Source organism: Ambystoma mexicanum, chromosome 1p, assembly GCF_040938575.1.
Source record: "Ambystoma mexicanum isolate Mex_15411 chromosome 1p, UKY_AmexF1_1, whole genome shotgun sequence".
NCBI lineage: Eukaryota > Metazoa > Chordata > Amphibia > Caudata > Ambystomatidae > Ambystoma > Ambystoma mexicanum.
This window is the reverse complement of record NC_090921.1, coordinates 959,747,160-959,768,384: the sequence shown is the minus strand read 5'-3', so window position 1 is coordinate 959,768,384 and position 21,225 is coordinate 959,747,160.

Below are 21,225 nucleotides of genomic sequence, written 5' to 3'. Positions count from 1 at the left end.
AGTTTGATGTGCGACGTCGCTTGATGTCCGTTGTACTCCATGCCGGCCAGTTTGTCTGTCTATTTTATGTTTCTTATGTATAGAGAAAAACAATGAGATGTCGAAGTGTGACAAGTAATAGATGGTGTCAAGAAAATTGAGAGTAAAGTATTTATTTATTTAGTCATTGAGAGTATTGACTGAATAGTTAGATTGAAGTAGAGACAAAGATTTGGAGCGGCGACAATTGGTGCATGCTCATATTATATTGTTTTTCTGAAAAGTATTCTTTTGTGTAAAGTACGGTATGTATCGACAATCGATTGTGACTTGTCATGATTGCGGATGTTATTCCACTTGATGTCCGTTGTACTCCATGTTTTAGATAATTGCAATTAGGTCTGAGGGTTCACATGGTATCAGAGGATGGTTAAAGACTCATCAACCCAGTAGGCTTTTAAGGGTCTTGGAATATAAGGTGTCCTCTGCCATTTAGCTGCAAGACCGCAAGGCTTCCTGTGGATAGTGGCCAAAAACAAGCTCTTGCAATACATAACGAGACAGGTGGGATGGGTCCCTCTTTCACAGAATTCCCCTCCCAGTTTCTACAGGCAGCTGAGTGGACCGAAGGCTATGGTGGCCGTTTGAGGAGGAGACCATCCCGAGGGTCAGGAGCTGAAAAGCGAATGGTGAGTAGATTGAGAAAAGTGGCAACAAATTAAGAGTATTGCATGGGGAAAGTGATAACGGGGAAAAAGTAACAGAGTTGGTTGGGTATTTAGGTTAATGATGAAGAGCATCAAGTAAGGTATATGGACGAGGAGCGTTCCATAACATAAACCCAGAGTCCTACGTTCAGGAACGGTCTAGAAGAAGTTATTCCAAAATCCAAGTGGATAGTTAGGCTACAAGGGAACAAGGTTCTGCTATGGGGATAACTTACACTCCGATCAGAGTTATTCTAGGGGCGAGAGTAGCAGCAAGGAGCGCTGGATAGGAGATATATGTTGGGCCGGCCAGTTTGTCTGTCTATTGTATGTTTCTTATGTATAGAGAAAAACAATGAGATGTCGAAGTGTGACAAGTAATAGATGGTGTCAAGAAAACTGAGAGTAAAGTATTTATTTATTTAGTCATTGAGAGTATTGACTGAATAGTTAGATTGAAGTAGAGACAAAGATTTGGAGCGGCGACAATTGGTGCATGCTCATATTATATTGTTTTTCTGAAAAGTATTCTTTTGTGTAAAGTACGGGATGTATCGACAATCGATTGTGACTTGTCATGATTGAGGATGTTATTCTGCTCATGCACTTGTTCAAACAGCTGCCAAAACACGCACCCAAACTTAAGCAATATAGTGCAGAATGGGTTAAGGGTACAGCAGATAAAATGTTCATGCCGTGGCCACAAGGAGGATATCTGGCAAAAGTGGTTTTGCAACACATGACCACATACATGCACGCTGCGTACACAGGAAATAAATTGAAAAAAAGGTTAGCTACCTTAGAGCTTTGGAAGATGTACCAGGAGGAACGGGAAGACCCGCCTCCAGAAGACTGGATGCTTAACCAGTGTAAAGAGGGGGTGTTGTGCCTTCTGCTCCCCGAGCCTGAAGTAAATGGCAATAGTGCAAAAGATGAAGGAGTGTACCCATTAAGGGTGCTTAAAGCAGCGGCAGGGTATAGTAATCCGACGCATGAACGACGCATATAGCAGTGATGAGCGCCCAGAGAGAACTGCAGAAAAAGATGTGATCTCTAAAGTCTCATGGGACAAAGAGAAAAGTGAACGACCAAGTGTGACTCTAGATAGAGAATGTGAAATTAAGAGATGGAAGGGAGAAAAAGACAAAACTGACAAGATAACGCTCGTACAGAATGAATGGATGGGCGGTCAGATATTGCTCAAACTTGATGGAAAGAGCATCGAGGAAGTACGGCAAAGGGAAGATTAAGAGTAGCAAGATAAGAAAAACAAGGAATGAGAGAAACAATGAGCCTAAAAGAAAGAATAGACAAAAATGGGAACAGATGTATCACGAAGAACAGTTAAGAAAGGAAGAAAGAATAGAAGAGCAATGAAAATATTACAATAGGCAGAGAGCAATCGAAGAACGAGATAGGCTAGAAAAGGAAAGAGAATAAGAGGAAGAACAGAAATTAAGAGATAAAAGAATGCAAGGAAGCAGAGACAAAGTAGGTGCGTGGAGCAAATGAGAAAAGAAAAGTGAAAAAACAGGAAGAAGAAAGGGTTAGAAAGGAAGCAAAGAAATGAAGAGAATTTGATGAGGAAATGGAACATAAAAGAAGACAGAAGGCACGCAACATTGATCGCATTGAGAAAGAACTAATGGAACCAAATCCAGTAGTAGCATGGGAAGACATAGAGGAGTTCCTCCCATCGCAAGTACCAATGCCAGGACCCTCTAGGATAAACCTAGAGGAGAATTCTGAGATAGGAAACATTGGAGACAGAATCGAAAAAGCTTATCAAGAGTTGAGGACAAAAACTGAATTGAGAAATAAAGGGAAAGATGATCAATTTGAAATTGCTCAATCACGAGGCAAGGAAGGAAGTATGTTTAGTCTCGAGCACAGAGCTTTGTCTTTGGATGGGCGACTTTAAAACAGAGACGAGAAGGAGGACAGCCATGTGAGTTGGGGGCAAGATATGTCAGATGAAGGCAGGGAAACCTTCTGTGGGGAGGAGGGAGCTAGTGGATGCAGTCCTGAGGGATGTTTTCAGATTTAAGCAGATTTGGATCTGCCTAAAGAAAGCATGCCAGAGCCTATGGCACGTTCAGAGTGCCCTAAAGGGCGACCTCATAGTGAGAGGGGGGAATAGCTACCGTACCAGGAAGAAGGCAATGAGGAACCATTGTCCATATTATGGATAGGCAGACGATGGGAGCCGATTGCAATTTTGGGATTCCACAATTCCCCTTGTTAGAAAAAGGAGGGGTAAGACCGCAGTATATACCATGGCCCCAAATGGATAAGGATAATTTAAGGTGTACATTGCCCAGCTTAATGTCGGGTGTGGGAAAATGGATTTATGAGCTACAGAAAATGATCAGAGGGAATACCCTAGCCATAGGGGACATTAGGGTCTCCTAGCAGCTATCCTTGGGGAAAGGGCTGATGACATTTGGTCGAGAGAAGGATACTCGAGAGTTTCAGCACAGAATATATCGCATGACGGCAAGCTGCTTAATAATTATAGAGCAGCAGTCTGGAAAGCGCTTATAGTACAGTATCCTGATATGCCAGATATGGGGGCAATTATGGCATGCAAGATGCAGGAAGGCGAGGATCCGCTTGCTTACATTCAGAATTTTCAGGAACAGTGGTCTTTGGAAACTCGAGTGCCTTGGGGGAAATCGATACCTATATTTTACCCTGTTTTATTTCAAGGATTGCCAGAACAGCTACAAAGACAGTTCAAGAAGCTGAAGGGTATGGAAGGAAAGCCATGGCCAGAGATACAACTGACCATTGCGCACCATTGCTGATTGTTGCAAGAGAAAACTTGAAAGAGAGAATATGCAAGGAAGCTTGAGGAAGCCAAACTAGTACAGAAGAAGCTGTCAAAATATGCTATATAAGGGGCAATGTTGACTAGTGGAGAAGGGCTAGGAACACAACAGACAACAGGTTTGTTGCAGGTGAATAACCAATGGCAGTTGGATCAAGGAGGACACAGGTTCGTGCCGAGAGGCAGGGGCACAGGTATTAGAGCAAGGGGAGGCTTCCAGAACAATCAAGGAGGCTTTCAAAATAACCAAGGTGGTTTTCAGAATGTGCAAAATGATAATCAAGGCATGCAGGGAGGGCAAATTAGAAGATTCCCTCATGTGTGTTGGACAAGTGGAATGACAGGACATATTGCGCGAACATGTGGGAGCCAAGGGTATGAGCAAAAAGGGCAATTCTCAAAAGGGTGGACAGCTTATCCTCATACATATAGCCCACAAAGTAGGGATGGGTACGCCCAAGTCAGACAGTGTATCAAGCACAAGCAGCACAAACAGAACAGGCTTTGCAACCACAGCAAGCATCATGGCATCCGCTGCAAGGGCAGTCACAGCATGCACCCATGCAGTTACAGAAGAGCGCAAACACAGGGCAGTTATTGACTCCTAGCATAGGGAGTTTCACTATCGAGGTGGGAATCCTTTCACAGGTACGCGAATAAGCATGTACCCACAATAGGACAGCTCACAGGGTGACTTGATGTGTTCAGTACTATCAGTGATACCAAATCCTCAAGAGGAACCAAGGGCTGATGTTACCATACAAGGCAAACCTTTTTCTTTTTTAGTAGACACTGGGGCAACTCGCTCATGTATACGAGAGGGAACATTTTCATTGTCTGGAATTGCCATGAATGCTCAAGGGTTCTCTGGAGTTACACGTAGAGTTCCTTTTACCGAGAAATTGCCAGTGTCCATAGGAGAGTGTGATATGTCTGTTGCATTATTGTATTAAAAACAGATGCAGTTAATATACTGGGCCGAAATTTTATGATGAAGTTAAATATGATGATCTCCTTTACTGATGAAGGCATAGTGTGTTCTACGCCAGGAATACATTATTTAAATGTGGGCACATTTATTATGGCATTTACAGGGCAAATAGCTCTGCGAGGAACGCCCTTAGAGCTTGAAGTATTTCATTATGGGGTACGCATTTTTTTAACATCGTTACCCGGTTTAGTGAGCAAGATTATGAGAATACCTGATGAATTTCTGTTTAGACCACAGGTACCCATGGATAAAGAGGGGGGACAGATTTTTCCCTTAGAACTACAGGCAGCCATAGTACGAGGGGAATTGGCTATGCTTGAAGGAATTGATGATGAGGGCAAGCCATGGAGAACAGTGCTTGCTATTGGGGAAGGATACAGATTGACTGATATCACTGACAAGGATATGTTTAAAGATGACCCGTCAGATGACGAAGTAGTGTTTGAAATGAGCATTATGTATTTGATCAGGACAGAAAGACGAGTGGTTCCACAAAAGATGATGATAGTATGGCAGTGTACTGCATTTTTTTTTATGAGGATATGGAGAAAATACCAATTTCTCTATGGACTACGGGCCCTTATGACGTAGGCCTGGCAAAAGGAGTGGGAGAATTTAAAATCAAGTTGAAGCCAGGAGCAATTTTACCTCAAGCAAGACAGTATCCCATGTCTCGAGAGGCAGAGGAGGGCATTTTTAAGACTATCAGCCATGATGGAGCATGGTATTTTAGTGACGTCATTGTCACCATGTAATAATTCAGTGTATCCGATAAAGAAATCTAAGGGTGGTTCATGGTGTTTAATTCAGGACATGAGACCGATAAACCGGATTGTAGAAGCAGAGTTTCCTCTACGGTGATTGACTTGAAGAATGCGTTTTTCACAATCCTGTTGCATAAGGATTCCCAAGATCTTACGTCATTTACGTTACGTCAAACTAAACTGAAAAGCACACGTTTGCCCCAAGGGTACTTTGAGTCTCTATCAATCTGTCATCCTGCAGATGAACCTAAGCAATATTGATTTGCCAAGAGTTGTGTTGCAATACATAGATGATATTTTGGTCTGTAGCACAACAGAAGAAGAGTGCAGATGAGGCTTGATTCAGCTAATGATTATTTTACCAGACTAAGGATATAAAGTGGATAAGGAGAAATTGCAGTACTGTCAGGAAGAGGTGTTGTACATAGCAGAGTTAATCTCGCATGAAGGAAAGAAAGGTACACCAGAAAGAGCTGAGGCAATTATGAAAACATCGAAACCGCACACGATAAAGCACATGCAACAGTTATTAGGAATTATATTACAGCATGGGTATTTGATTATAGTTCATACACAAGACCCTTCTTGCAGGCCCTGAAGAATGCACAGGGTAATAAGGAAGAAATTGAATGGACTGAGGGAATGGAGGAGGGGTTTGATGAACTAAAAAGGGCAATTTGTACAGCTTCAGTTTTAGGAATTCCCAATTATTCTGAGGAGTTCTTTTTATTTTCACACACAAATGGAACAGTTATGACAGCAGTACTCACACAGAGAACTACGCTGGGGTATAAACCCTTAGCATATTACAGTGGGATTTTGGACCCAGTAATTGGGTGTCATTTCCGGTGTGAACAATCGTTGGAAGCAGCCATGTTCACGATTGAGATATCTGCAAGCATAGTGATGGGGTGTTCCATGTTTTTATTTGTTGAGCATGCTTTGTTTGCTGTTTTGGAGAAACCTAAGGGTACACTGAGGTCTCAAAGAGCTTCTGCTTATGAAGTGGTTATATTGATTCTGGTGATCAAGATAGTAAGGTGTAAAATGGTGAATCCTGCCACGTTTGTAGCTGAATCTCTGGCAGTGGATGAGCAAGCACATGATTGCTCAGACTATGAGGAATTCTATGACGAGATCCCAAGAGTGAAAGAAAATGCTCTAGCAGCTGGGGAGGTTCTCTTTATTGATGGTTCTTCTAAAATTGATCAAACTGATGGATAAAGGCCTTCTGGCCCAGCTGTGGTAAAACACAGAGCCAACAGGGAATTTGATGTAGTAGCAAGTGTGAGACTACCGTCTTATTTTTCAGCACAGGTTGCAGATTTAGTTGTTCTTATTGTCATGCTCGAGAATCACGTAGAGCAGGAAGTGACGTTGTACAGTGACTCCACCTGCGTCAACCGCGCATGCAGGGTTAGCACAGTGGAACAGGAGGGGCTATCTCTGAGCAGATGGCACTCTAGTGCAACCTGAAGCATTATTGGATAGACTCATTAAAGCACTGCAACTCCCAGTAGCCATTGCAATAGTTACGTACGCAGCACATACCAAGAGAACTGACTTTATTTCACACGGAAAACAAAGCCGCAGATGAAGAAGCCAAAAGAGTTGCATATTCTTCCGCTATTTTTATTTTTTCACACTCCTGATGTGAAAGAGAAAGTGGTTGTGATGATGGTTGTGAATGAAAGCTTTAATCATTTGTCACAAACGCAGTTAATGGAAGTTCAAGGTGGAGCTCCACAGGAAGAGAAAGAACTGTAGACGCGGAGGGGGTGTGCTTTATCCCCTTCCAAAACATTGTGGCGACAAGACAGCGCTGGTAAACCTGTGATGCCTGTAGCCTTATTAAGGGTGGTGTTAGAACAGCTACACGACCCTGCGCATGCCACTAGAGAGAAACCTCGCAGGAACCATTTGCGGAGGACTGGTTTGTACCGAACCTGTTAGGACATGTTTCCTTTTATGTCATAAATTGCATCATATGTCAAAAGTTTACTGCTGGGCACATGCTGTGAACAGTCAGAGGAGTAATTCCTTGACCAAATAGTCTGTTTCAGCATTTATATATTGATTATGTTTATATGCTGCAGGTCTGTAATGGATGTAGATATATGATAGTGGTAGTGTGCCCGTTTCCGAGATTGGATTGAAGCTGGTACATGCACACATCCTGATGCCGCTTGTGCTGCAAGATTTCAAGTCTCAGAAGTATTTTCCAGATGGGGAGTATGTGAGGTGTTGAGATCAGATAATGGCCCCCATTTTGTAAATGAGGTATTCGAACAGATTAGCTTATTGCTTGGCATTAAACATATGTTTTCTTCTGCTAATCACCCGCAAGCGAAGGGAATATGTGAGAGACTCAATGGTCTGCTCAGAGAGAGAATAGCAAAGTTGAAATTGCAGCTGAAGAATGGATGGCTGCACTGCCTGCCCCTTCATTATATGCATTAAGGAATCAGCCGGCTCTGACCATCACCTCAGACCCCACAAACTAGTTACACGGAGGCAAATGAGAACGCCTCTGACTCCTCCATCGAGGACTAGGAGTGATGCCCAGACAACTGCAGAATTGTTAGGAAATTAATTACGTGAGTACTTAACATGTATGACCGATAGTTTCTCTGTCATTTCAGATCAAATCAAGTGGACAGGGTGTCAGTCTCAGAACATAGATGAAGTCCATACAGCAACCAGAGTTAAAGAATGATGTAGGACTAAATTATTTGCTGGAGATAAGGTTCTAATAAGGAACTTCACAAGAAAGTGGCACAAGCCCAGATTTAGTGGCTCTTTCGTTGTGGAGGACATTACTCTGTCAGCAGTCAAGATCCAAGGGAGACGAGCTTGGATACAGCAAGGAGATGTGAAAGTCTATGCTGGAGAGACCGACACACCCCCCAACCCATTCGGAAGCAAGTCAAGGAGAAGAAGTTCAGCATGTGCAGACTAGATCGATGACGAAGAAGTAGGACGCAAAGACTATCCAGTAGATAGACCAAAGGTGTACCTTTGGACTGTGGCTCCCATGAAAAACTCATTGTAGTTGCTATAGCAGGGAGTGAGAAAGCTATGTTCTTTAGCAACAGGATTTTGTTTAGTTTGGACTGTGGAGTGGTGAAGTAAATGGAAAAATGCCCAATTTGGACTTTCTGTTCAATGACTGGAAGAGAGAGCAGGTCCCTGATTCGTTTCTCACTGAGTTTCTCTTTGAGGTGCCCATGGTGTTAACAGATGTTGATGTACACAAACTACTTCTTGCTGTCTTCATTTTTATACTCAGAGCTTACCCTGACCTTGTTGGGCGCAGCACTGATGTCCGTTCTTTTGTCCAAGATCCTAATAATGGCCGAGCGGTTAGATGCTTATTGGCAGTAATTGTAGAACAGATCAGACAATTGCCTGAACATCTCTTCGACCGCACAAATGGTCCTATCTAACGATGATGCCAACAAACTGCTTGTCATGATCTTTAACTATCTGCTCTTATACAAGTTCATCCTTATCTTATTTGGTGAAATACTAACACGTAGGTGTTTATGCGAGATCCTATAAAACGTCCTGCAATCAGCCAACTACTTGTGGGGATCATAGAGCAAATTTGACAATTACCAGAGCATTTCATGAGATTGCCTGATTAAAACAATAGTTTTTCCTTCCTTAAAAAGTATTACAGGCAATCATGTGGTCTATTGAGCACATTTGAATTCCAGAAAGTGAGCAAAGTCAATGAGACACCGATGGTGGAGCCTAATGTATTGGTGCATAATCTATGCATGTTCAGCATTCATCATTGTCTTTCTGATTGTATTGATTCACACTGTGTATTTTGTTGGTCCCCTGAAAGAGAGAGTCCCTCTTAGATTTCCCACTCCAGTCACTATTGCAGAACTAGATACTGTAAGAAGGCCAGGGCTTTACGTAACTCTTCCTACTCCAGTGGTGTATGAGGAGGCACCTATTTCTGTGACAAGTGCTTCAATGATTCCTCCTGTAGGAAGGATCTATACTGACGTATTTAGTGAATTCCTTATGCAAGCTCACTTAGCAAGGCAAAGAAAGAGAGCCAGGAGAGTACAAGGGAGGATGATTATGAATTAAATGATTATTTAGACAGTACAGCGCATTTGCGGAATAACATGTGGTATCAGCACATGAAAGAAGTGGGGAAAAGTAGATCACAGGAGGATTGCTATGTGTGTGCATTCCTGCCTTATGCTATGGGAAGGTCCAAGATATTCATTGCTTTTGAAATAGATGTTCAAAAAGATAATTGCCTTACTTACCTTGTGATCTGTCATTCAAGAGGTCAGTTCCAGGGCCGAACGGCATCCTTGGTATGGGTGACAGACTGGTCAGCCCCAGATGAAGATGATCATGTCCAAGATTTAAAGACGAGAGCAAAGACGTTTACCAGGAATCATGTGATTAGATACAAACAGCCTGGAATGAAAGGAGCTGGAATCAGGTGGGAAGTAAATAGAAGACTCAACTGTCAAGAAAGGACTGATGAAGAAGTTTGAAGCTGCAAGGAAAGAGGCCAGATGCCGATCTGGGGAACAGTACTTTCTCCAGACGGCTGGGAAGAAGGTGTAGTCATATGCAGAGCTGTGACAGTAACTGGTCGTCACAAGACACTTACCGACAAAGTGGAAAATGGATGCAAACCTCTATGGCCGAAGCTTGCAAAGCTTCTGACGTGGGTCAAAGACAAAGGAGGTCCATTACAGATAGAGCCTTTGACTAGTGCAGATCTATGTTTCAGAAACAATGGCACGAGAAAAGTTGGAGATAATCAATAGTGTGGCTGAATCTTTGATGTGCCACGAATGAAAGACAGGACAGTGGTGATAATGGATCACTACTGGGCCTGTGGATCCATAGCTTATATGAAGCTGCCCAGAAATTGGGAGGACTATGTTTTATAGTGGTTGTCTATGTTCCAGCATTGGTGATGCCAAAGGGTAACCTGAATATTGGAGAGTTTCCAAAAGCAGATGCGCACCTGAGGAAAAAGAGATCTGCTGCACTCCTAAATCGAATGAAGAGAGAACATTATTTCTCAGCCAAATCGATAGAGGCATTTGATGCTATTACATATGAACACAGATTGTTCAGTCAGACTTCAGCAGTTTTTTCTGTTATCTTTATGCCTGGGATCCAGACGATGGTGAATACCAAATGGTTATAGATAACCAGATGGGAGCTTCTGCAGATGATCAACACCACCATAAAGGGATTCAATGCTATCAAGGAAGAGCTGACAGACATATGACTGATGACTCTGCAGAACAGATATGTCTTGGATATGATTACAGCTATTGACAGAGGTGTTTGTGCCAAAATCAGAGAATCATGTTCCACATTCATATCTTATCATGATGACGAGAATGGCACCTTGACGAAGGCCATACCGATGCTGACAAATATACACGTGAAGGTGGAAGATGAAGTGGAAAACATTGCTGCTGATAGTTGGTTTGCGTTAATGTTTTAATGGGTCCACAATGGATGGCAAACATTTTCAAGTTCCATGGAGCCCTGTTGGTGATGATCATGTTTGGGTTCTGTGTGATCAGGATAATAATCACACAAAGCAAGAAGACTGCAAAGAAAACTGTAACAATGAAGATTGTAATTGATGTTGAATCAGGATTCAAACCCAAAGAGCTGACAGATGAAGAAATCCGAAACTTTTTGACAGCCAGCATTTATGCACCTAAGGGAATGAAGTTCCTGTTCCGAAGAACCACAAGAGGTATGTGGGAAGATGGATTTACTGCAGTCCCAATGGACAATGCAGTCTTATGACCTGGAGTGTTGATGAACATGTGAAATCAGCCAGGCGCCTTAAAGGAGTCATAAAGATATGGACTCCAAAGAGGTATTTCTTTAGACGAGGATGTCTTGATGTGAAGATTGATGCGAGAGTGGTGGATGAATCGCCCAGAGGGGGGAGTATAGAGGAGGAGCCAAGTACCCCTACCAGAAGCTATACCCCTATGCTGCCTATATGTTGGGAACCAGAAATCGCGACACGTGCAGTACCAGTGAGGATGCCTATACCGCAATGAATCCCTGAGACAAGGTATCTATTGAGAATACCCTACATGCATTTAAGAAGAAACAATGTTCTTCTGGACAAAGTCCCGGAAGAAGTGTGAAAATGAATGAAAAAGAAGATTGGTGATGTCTTGCGAAGTGAAACTGACACACCCTGGAAAGATACACAAGACGAAAAGACATAGACATTCTATAAGATCTGAAGAGGAGCTGTCAAAGATAAGCAACAATTTGGGATCGAAATGAAGATGCTCGTGCAAAGAAGAACTGAAGAAAATGCAAAGTCATTTTACACCTGTACATATGCAGTAAAGCAAGCAGACAAAGTAATCATAAGGCTGGCTATGTAGTGAATAGATTGCGGCAATGCACCAATGTATATACATAGGAATGTATAGAATCTGGATATTCCATGATGCACTTCAGCAAGGATTGAAACCCCATGATTGGAAAGGGTTTCAATGTGGCGCAGTTGGAAAAAAACTGATGGCGAAGGAGAATTCGAGAAAGGCTTGGCTGGCCCAGCACCAAGAGTCGAGGCCACTGTGAGCCTGACTGTCTGTTAAGGAGCTACAATGAACGTGAGAAACAAACTTCTTTTTGAAGTGGAAGGAAAAAAGGTGTCAACAGTTCATCATTTAATAGTATTATATGCAGCGCAGAGCTCGAAAACGTGATCTCCAGACACATGATCAGATTAAAATATACTCCGGGTCAAGCTACACCGAAACCAGAAGATAAGACCATGCCACACTTGCTTTAATTCTCAGGCACAGATGGCCTAATTACAAGTTTGGCGGTAGCCTTGCCGGTAAAACTGCAGGCTGCCGCCAAACTTGCAAATTATTCTGGCATCCGCAAATTGGCAATTACTGGGTCATTATGGCCCTGCCGGACCCGGTAATTGCCCATTTGCAGGCACCGGAATAAAATGCTCCCCATTCCCATTTTTGCCAAATAGGGCTCAATTCTTGAATGGTGCTGGTGCATCCGACATGCTCTGCTCACGGGTGCTGGTACGCACTGGCAGCCGAAAAAGGGACCCGTGAACAGAACTCGTAGTTTGCTGGTCTTGTACCTACGGTACCGGCAAGCTTACCGGTACCGTAGTTACCAGACCGGCAAACTTGTAATGAGGCCCAAAGAGTTTCTGCAAGGCCAAGTCCAAAGCCTTAATTGAATGGCAGACAGTAGGAGTGATGATGGATGTTGGGTTAATTGGGAGGGGAGGCATGACCAGGCCAACTCTCCCAGCACCTGGGTTACCAGCCTGCGAGCTGCTAGCATGTGGAATATTCCAGAAGGGTACAAGTGTGCCAACCAATTGTGGAGGGCCACGTACCCCAGAGCCCTATAGTTTGTCTAACCAATGAATTGTTGTGTATTTTGTGACGATGAAGATGACTTGCACTTAGGATGGGCTTAGTTGTCCACCTGATGATAGAGACCCAATCACTACCCCGGCTGCATAGAATATATACCTAGATGTTCCCTGAAAGCCAATTACTTTCCCTGATAAGTTTTCTTAGTTTGCCACGTACTGTGGCGTCAATAATGACACATTTTGACTATAAAATTTATGTTTTTCCTGCAACACGTTGAGAGTTTGCTGTGCAACATCGGATGATGTCTGTTGTACTCTCTGTTTCAGATAATTGCAATTAAAACAGTGTCGAGTTTTGCCAACTTCCTGAGCCATTTTGATTATTGATGTTTGAGTAACTTCTGTATCCCCATCCATCTCTAAGTATTGCTACCTCATTTTAAAGGATCCAGGTCCGAGGGTTCACATGCTTGAGGTTGGAGAATAGGAGTGGGGTAAAACTGGAGTCTGGACACGGCCACTGACTATGTAATGTAGGTTCCACCTGCAATATACAGAGGATCCCCTTGAGCCCCCACTCCATCACCACTGTGTGTAGAGTCACCCGTAGACAAACCCTATTACTACCTTGGCAATATAGATTAACTGGGGGAAAACTCTGACGTTATGAAGGAGAAACGCGTCACCATCTCAGTCGATCTTATGAGCATTCAGGTGCCAACTGGGGAAAGCAGTCAAAGCAAGTTGCCAAAAAGTCCATGGTTCGTGACCACTCAAGGAAGCATGATCCAAGGATCCAATGCAGCTCCATTTTTGATGGTCATAGAATGCTAACATGAAGTCAGGTTTAGCAACCTACAAGGACACAAGACAGAAGAGTCAGCAGCCTGCATAACGAATTGCCAGGGAGTAGGCAAGTGAATGAATGATTCCAAGATGATGAATACATACTTTGAGTCCTAGGCCAGTGGAGCCAGAGGGCAATCCACCAGCCAATACATCACAGCTGGGGAAGTTAGAGTCCATAGATGTTGCACCCAATCACAGAACAAACTGTTCTCACTCATACAATTATGCATGCAGGCCCAATCCCACAGTACTATTCAAAGAGAGGAGTGTGGGTCGTAAGAGTTGAAGCATTGAGTTGCGGAGTAGAGCATGGCAGTGCAGCAGGGAGTTGGAAAGGAGAGATAAAGGAAAAGAGGAGGTGAGAAGAAGATATACGAAGATGAAGAATGTGGAGAGGGAAGAGTAGGGGTGAAAATACGTTAGAGAGGACTGGTGGAGGTGGCAATGGAGCAGAGAGGCTAAAAGAAATAGAGAAGAGAGAAGACAGAACTCAGAAGAGGGGTGAGTGAAAAGAAATGAGAAAGCAGAAAGGAGACATTGGAGGAGATGAGCAAGAGAAGAAAGAGAGACAGGTGGGGGAGGAGGTCAAGAGAGAGAAAGGAGCAGAGGAGGGAGAAAGTGTAGAGAGGAGGATGTCGAGGAGGTTCAGTGGAAGAAGGATAACATTAATTCCATCAGTAAGAATCTAAGGAACATGTTAATTTGTAACGTACATGTGTGAATGTTATATATGTACTTTTGCAGAAATTATTTAAGACTTTTTTAAAAATAATATGATAGATGAATGGTTTCTTTGCTTTGCTAAACTCTGGCTGTGAGACTCAAATATATAAAACATTTAAAGCAATTTTAAGAAGTGCAAATAAATACAAATTATACATTTGGAAGCAACTATAAGTAGCCCCATAGGCTTTGATAATATGTTTTGTGCACATACTTCCAATAGAGGAGTTGGTACAAGTTTATTGATGTTATTTTCATGCCATGGACAGGGATCTTCGGATTCCATTCTGGAATGTAAGGCATGGTTGATCACTGTGCGCCTGCAGTGTTGCATTCGGAATTTGCAGTATTTTCGGGCATGCTGTGGTCACATAGATCCTTTTTAATATACCTTAAATTCCACAACTGCAAATGTTATTTTATTTATTGGTTATTTGTATTGCACACTATACACAATGAGGTTTAAGGTGCATCAGGACAAGGGGTGGGGATAAAAAGGTACAAAGCAAAAACGTTCTGAAAAGGTCCTGAAACATTCGGAATGCTTGAGTGCTATGGCATGAGTAAGGGGAGAAGGAATGGAGGGGAAGTGAAAGGGGGAAGATGAAAGACAAAAACATTCTTACTAGGTCGTGAGATGATTTAGAATGTGCAAGTGCTGAAACATGCAAAAGGGAAAGAGGGGGGGGGGCAGTGACAGAGGGGAGACCAGACATGCAATAGGACAGTCAGGTAAGAGTGGCTGACTGGAAAAGCCACGCCATCACACATGGATGAGGGGCTACATCAGTCATGCAGACAGGCATAAACAATCAGGTGCGAGTGGCTGCAGACTGGTAAAGCCACGCCTCATGGATGAGGGGCTACATCAGTGATGCAGACAGGCATATACAATCAGGTGCGAGTGGCTGCAGACTGGTAAAGCCACGCCTCATGGATGAGGCGCTACATCAGTCATGCACACAGGCAATTACAATGAGGCGTGAGTGGATGCAGACTAGAAAGCCATGCCACAGGAATGAAGGGCTACATCTGTCTTGCGAAGACAATACAGGCAGGAAGGTGAGGGAATACAGTAAGGAACAAGGTCAGTGTCACCTGTACAGGAGAAGAGAGGCAGGTCAGGTAGAGAACAAGGCAGAAGGAGGGGATAAAGAAGGAGTGACTGCAGAAGCTAAGCATAATACGAGGGTGCATACAAAGGCAGGGCACATCTTACAGATGGGAACATAAATATGCAAGGCAATACAGGCAGGAAATCAACAATATGATAATTGAGGTGCATCGTGGGATGGCAAAACCACATTGGTATGAGGTACAAGCCACAGAAGTGTAAACATAGTCACAACAAAAAGCAGTGTGATAATAGTGTCACGAGGAGCATAGTACAGAAAGTGGTACAAGGCTGCTGAACGCCATGATTCATGAGCAGGCTATCTGAAGTATGAGGAAAAAGTGAAAAGGTTGGTTGCAAATGTGGCAGAAGGCTTTTTTCTGGATCAGGATAAAGTTCAAACGGAAGAAGCCAACAGTGCAGGCGAGTCAAGTAACAAGCAGAAAAACTACCAGAAAGATCAGTGTGGATAGAAATTACAAGGTGGGTTACCAACCTTCCTTAACTTGCATGTAGTGTGATGCAGCAACAAGGAGATACGTCAGGTTGATTCCTAGTGACTGTTTTGACAGTCAAAGTTTCGAATGCCAAAAGTTCCGACACAAAAATGTAGAAATTTTTTTTTCGAATTTTCTTTCTTTTTTTTGGGGTGGGGGGTTCTCCCCCGAAACCTCGTTTTTTTTCTTTTTTAAACACTTATTTACCTATACTAAATTAAAATAAACCCTTTAATATTAAATAAATAAATAAAAAACTTTTTTTTTGACACTTTTGTGTCGGAACTTTTGACATTCGAAACTAATGGTGGATGTCATGAGCGGTCTGAGTTGCAGGAGAGACAAACAGGGGAGACATTGATTTTTAGAGGTAACAGAAGCTCAGTACTGCCACAATCCTAGCAAGCACTGCTGCTTTGCAGAGCCATGATGGGGGAGTGGCATCACAAGGCAGGCATGAGGGTGTTGAATAGTTTGGCTCATATTAGTCTTTCACTTACAGAGGAAGGACCCTATTACTTTTTGGGTAAAGAGGTGCATCTTTTCGCTAAGTTGTAGAAGGTGTATCAGTAGGATTTCAGGTGGAGATGATGGTTGGGGGTAATGCAGAGAAGCCATCTGCCGGAAAAGGCCACGTATGGGCATGATGCTCCTTCACATGAATACCACAGCACGACGGAGGGTGGAAATGGCTTGGAAAAGTGAACCAGGTAAGTCGGCCTAGCATCTCACTCTCCACTGAGGGAGGATGAGTGGCCCTTCTGATCAGCTGATGTCCAAGACAGACAACTATTTTGAATTTAGATGCCAGACCTTGTTCTAAGACCTGAATGAGATTCTGTGCACCAGGAATGCTGGCCTGCCAGGGCCTCTGGGCCAGATCAATGAGCTACCTGGAGGAGGGCAGGGCTGGGATTTGCAGAGCCCCTTCAAACTCCATACTCACCCGAGCAAGCAAATCAGGACGTGAGATATACAGGTCCTAAGAGAGGTTGCCCTCCCCTCTGCCTGTGTCCTACACTCTTGTCATATTTGAGGCCAGTGACAGCTGCCCATTATGTTCGCAGATGTAGTCAGGACATGAACACCAGTCAACCCACCACAGCAAGTGTTCCCTGGTACCCCAGCCCTGGTCAGCTGTCCATTCTGCTCTCCAAGGCGGTGTGGACGACAAGTAGCAGACTAAAACATCTGTGGCTGGCTGCAGAGCATAAGGGTGGTAAATCCCTCACAGTGAGCTGCGTAGTATACAACCGATGGTGAGCGGGGCATTAGATCTCAGAAACTGAGCTGTGCCCTCTAACACTGGAAGCAAATTGGGCCTATATCCCCAGAAGGACTTCCAATAGCTATCTGGGTGCAGTATCCCTAATACTATGTCTTGGGCAAAATAATGAGGTGGGTGATATATCCCTGAGACTGTTTGGTGTCAGGCAGCATCCTGGGTTCTATATCCCTGAGCAGGAGTCAAAAGGTGTTTTGGACACTATATCCCTGGGGATGGCGTAGAATTTCCAGAGGAAGTTCAGTTTCCTATTACACCAGACACCCTGCCATAATTGTAGGTTAACTGATCCAGACACCTTTTTACGTAGACAGACAGAAAGAAGAATATCGTTATGGAGTTGTAGAGAATGCCAATATGTGTTTGCTATCCCGACCTCAAACGAAGCTGCTGAAAAATACGTCTGTGTTCCCTGTTCTATTATTCCACCACACAACCCTTGCCACAGAGTGACAAGCTACACCCACCTGTTACCAGCAACCTAATCTGCAACACGCAGAAGGTACTCATGCCACAGGGATACCCCACCTGCTAAACTGTGAACTGCTCTCACTTCTAATGCATGTCTCGCTCCTGCACCTCCCTCCTCCCATGATAGATCCCCTTCCCGTGCTTAGTTTCAAATATACCACATTAATACTCTCTATGTTTGACCCCCCACTTCCATTCATTGGCTGCCCCAGAACCAACACAGTAAAACATTGCTTTGCACATGTAACATCCTAACACCAGGAACACTTATTCTGAATGTAACCACACACGTATATTTTCGTCAGGCAGAGAGCATCCTTTGAAATTCTGTCAGGGGTCTGCGCGTTTCTCCTTGGAGCAGTATTCATTTTTCACTCTTTATTGATCAGTATGAAACCCAGCCAGCTCCTCGGTGCAGAGTTTCACACACCGCCTCGAGCTAAACTCAACACAATGCCACGGGTATTTTTCTTTTTTACTGTTAACAACATGTGTCAACCCTGAATGACAGACCGGTGAATCTGTGGTGTCTTTCCCTGGCTTAGAAAGGATCAACTTCCAATCCCTTTGCAACCCCCTAGTACTCTGTATTTTGGGAGGACATTTTAAAAGCGGAAGAATGGTCCCGTCGATTGCTCCAGGGGATGAGGCGTCTGCCAACAGCGGTAGCTGTCTGCAGTGGCATCCATCTTGTTCTTTTTTACAGGCTACGAACATGAACTTGATGCCTTGTCATACTTCCTAGTCATGAAACCCGAAGACCTATTATGCCCCATGCATAAACGGTGTTTACCTCATAAATAAAACGACTTTTTCTTTACAAATTGAATGGGAAGAGCTGTGGAGGAAAGCTGTAGAATTAAGGGTGTGTCAAAAGTTTTGAATTAGCTTCCCTCTGACCACAGCCACATTTTGCTTAATTGTTTTTCTCCTCCACCCAGAGCCTTTGTACTGTGATCTCTGTGTGTATATTTGTTTTCTGAATTATGATCTATATGTGTTGGTTTGACAACCTTAAATAAGGAATGAATGTGGCTCGCTGTTTGCCATATGATGTTAAATAATGCATGTATTAAATGATGCTCTTCAGCAAACACAGGAACCTGTCACATTAGAAAACACCCCCCTTATAACCAGGATGGAAGCTGGGGCGGATGCCCAGCCACCCCAAATGGAATGCGCAAGAGTGCAAATATGTGAACATGTATTACAAATGTCACACAGGTGGCAGGAGAGGCCAAAGAGTCAAGGCATTGGACATGCGCCACAAGAGCACACATGAGTATGAGAACCAAAGACCACGCAGAGACAAGATCAAATAGGTGAACGTGTTACAGGTGTGGGAGATTGTTCCCCCACTCCGCAAGTGTCTATAAGACACGATTGTGATGGCCGATGGTGGACAACAGGAAAGTGGTGACACAAACAATTGACATTAAAACGAAGGATGAGCAAAAAGGAAGGCCTTCTGAGCCAGTGCTGGAAATGGAAATAAATGTACAGGGGGAACACTCTCATCCTTGCAGTGGCGGGCCATGGGGAGGAGGAGGTGGGACCAATGGGCGTGGCCCCCAGCTTGGCCACGCAATACAGTATCTCTTCATAGAACCCAATCCTGGCGATTTGCATAAAAGCAAAGAACATTATGGGAACATAAGAATGGCCACATTTTTTTATTTGAAACATGTGTTATAGTGATGCAGTAGGAAACACTTTTGAGCAAATAATGGAAGTTGGGCTCTTCAGTTTTGATTGGTCCCCCTACTCACCCTAAGAAAACAAAGTCTTTACATTGCAGGACATATATACGGACAGCTGCAACAACTATGTGAGGCTTTGGCTGTTCCTGTATTCAGTTTCCTGTGCCAAATCTACTAAAAGTGTCTGTTAAAATGTGGGTTGCTTGTACATGAGATAACTCTTCTTCCAGGGAGATGCTGAGTTATCACGCAAACAACCCATGGTTCAATAAGCAGTTTTTGGAAGATTTAGCAGCACTGCATCTTCTGAAAGCAGCCTGTTTGTTAAAGTGCAGGTTGCACATCTGTGTGATAATGCAGCTTCAGAGCAGATCTGTCAGTGGTGTGGGAAAGCCCCTCGGCCTGGGGATGGAGCAGCGCTACGCCAAGACTAGTCTGCAATGTGACCAGCAAGGATTTCAAACAGCTGCTGGACAACTGCCTGCTGGGGAGATTAACAGCACCTTTGCATGAATTACTAGTACAAAAATGATGGAATCAGAGGTGCCATCTTGGATTGGCTAATAATGCAATTTAGTAGCATAGAAAAGTAAAGACATGCTATTGCAGTTTTGGAAATGGGCATGTTTAAATAGTTCATATGTTCAGAATTACCTATTAATGTGTTATAAGGTATGTGGTTAAACACACAATTTTCAGGCCCCATAACCTTTTTTATGGGAAAACATTGGTTTGAAATGTGTGAGAGTCCGAGAAAAAATCCCCAAATGTGGGTTGTTGCGCACAAATTCAGCTGTGCATTTGAGTATAGATTATTCTGAAGGGTTTGCTGCAGTAGTGGGGCAAGGAAGGGTAGTTTTCTCGGTATCCCTTCCAAAAAGTATGTGCTAGTTTAGGGAGATGCCTCACAAGCTACGCTACCCAACGTGGTTATTTGAATGGATACATGTGTCCACGGTTTCTGTTAGCAAATTAATGTGACCAGTGGTATCTCTGTTTTGTGATTATAGGAGTTTATTTGCAAACATAACACGCCACGCCAACACGTGTTTCAGCCCTCTCTGGGCCGTCCTCAGGGCATTCAGAAAAGTATTATACATTAATCACTGTTACAAACATTGTGAGAAAGTATTATATCATTTTCATAATTCACATGGGATTGTTTTTACAACCAAGATAACAGGTCATAGTGTGAGGTGAGAGGACAGAAGACAAAGAGTGGGGTGGGGGAAACAAAAAGAAAGTTAAAATATATTGATTAGTGTTGGCGAAAATACTTTTAAAACAAAATTATCATATATACTACCAAGCAGGTAAGTATTAAGGATGTATGGCATAACCACATCACAAAAAGACAGCAGTAAAGAGTCGTGGGGTACCTGTTAGGGTGAGCCCTTCATCGTGTGCATTTCTTTGCTGAGTGGCTTTTCCAAAGCTTTCTGTAAAATTAATTAAATTGTGCCACTGAGTTACTCAATATGTGAGGCACAATGTTGTGCAAATGCGATTGGAAAATGAATTAGAATTAGAATAAAGTGCTCCTGCTTACCTATGCGTTTTCAGCCTTTGCATAAAATATTCGCGTTCATGCGCTTTCGTTTTCGTGCTTTTTAATCGTCTGTTACCTAAAAGGAACAAGCGGGAAAAAGGACATGAGCGGCATATGAGGCAAGTAAAACCTCCTAGCCTGTAATCATGTTCCTGCCATCTGGGTGCTGTGAAAGAGAGCGAGGTGCCGGACGCTTACCATTCTCCGCTTGAATGCGTCGCTGAGTGCTGTTTCCAGCCTGCTCTCTGGTCGTCCTAAAGGAATGTGGGTGTTGCTTGGGCTAGCCAGTGAAACTTCAGCTAGAAAATAAAGTCAACGGTCATGTGATCCGTTGTAATTACGGTTGCCAAGCAACCTTGTACGCGGCTTTCGC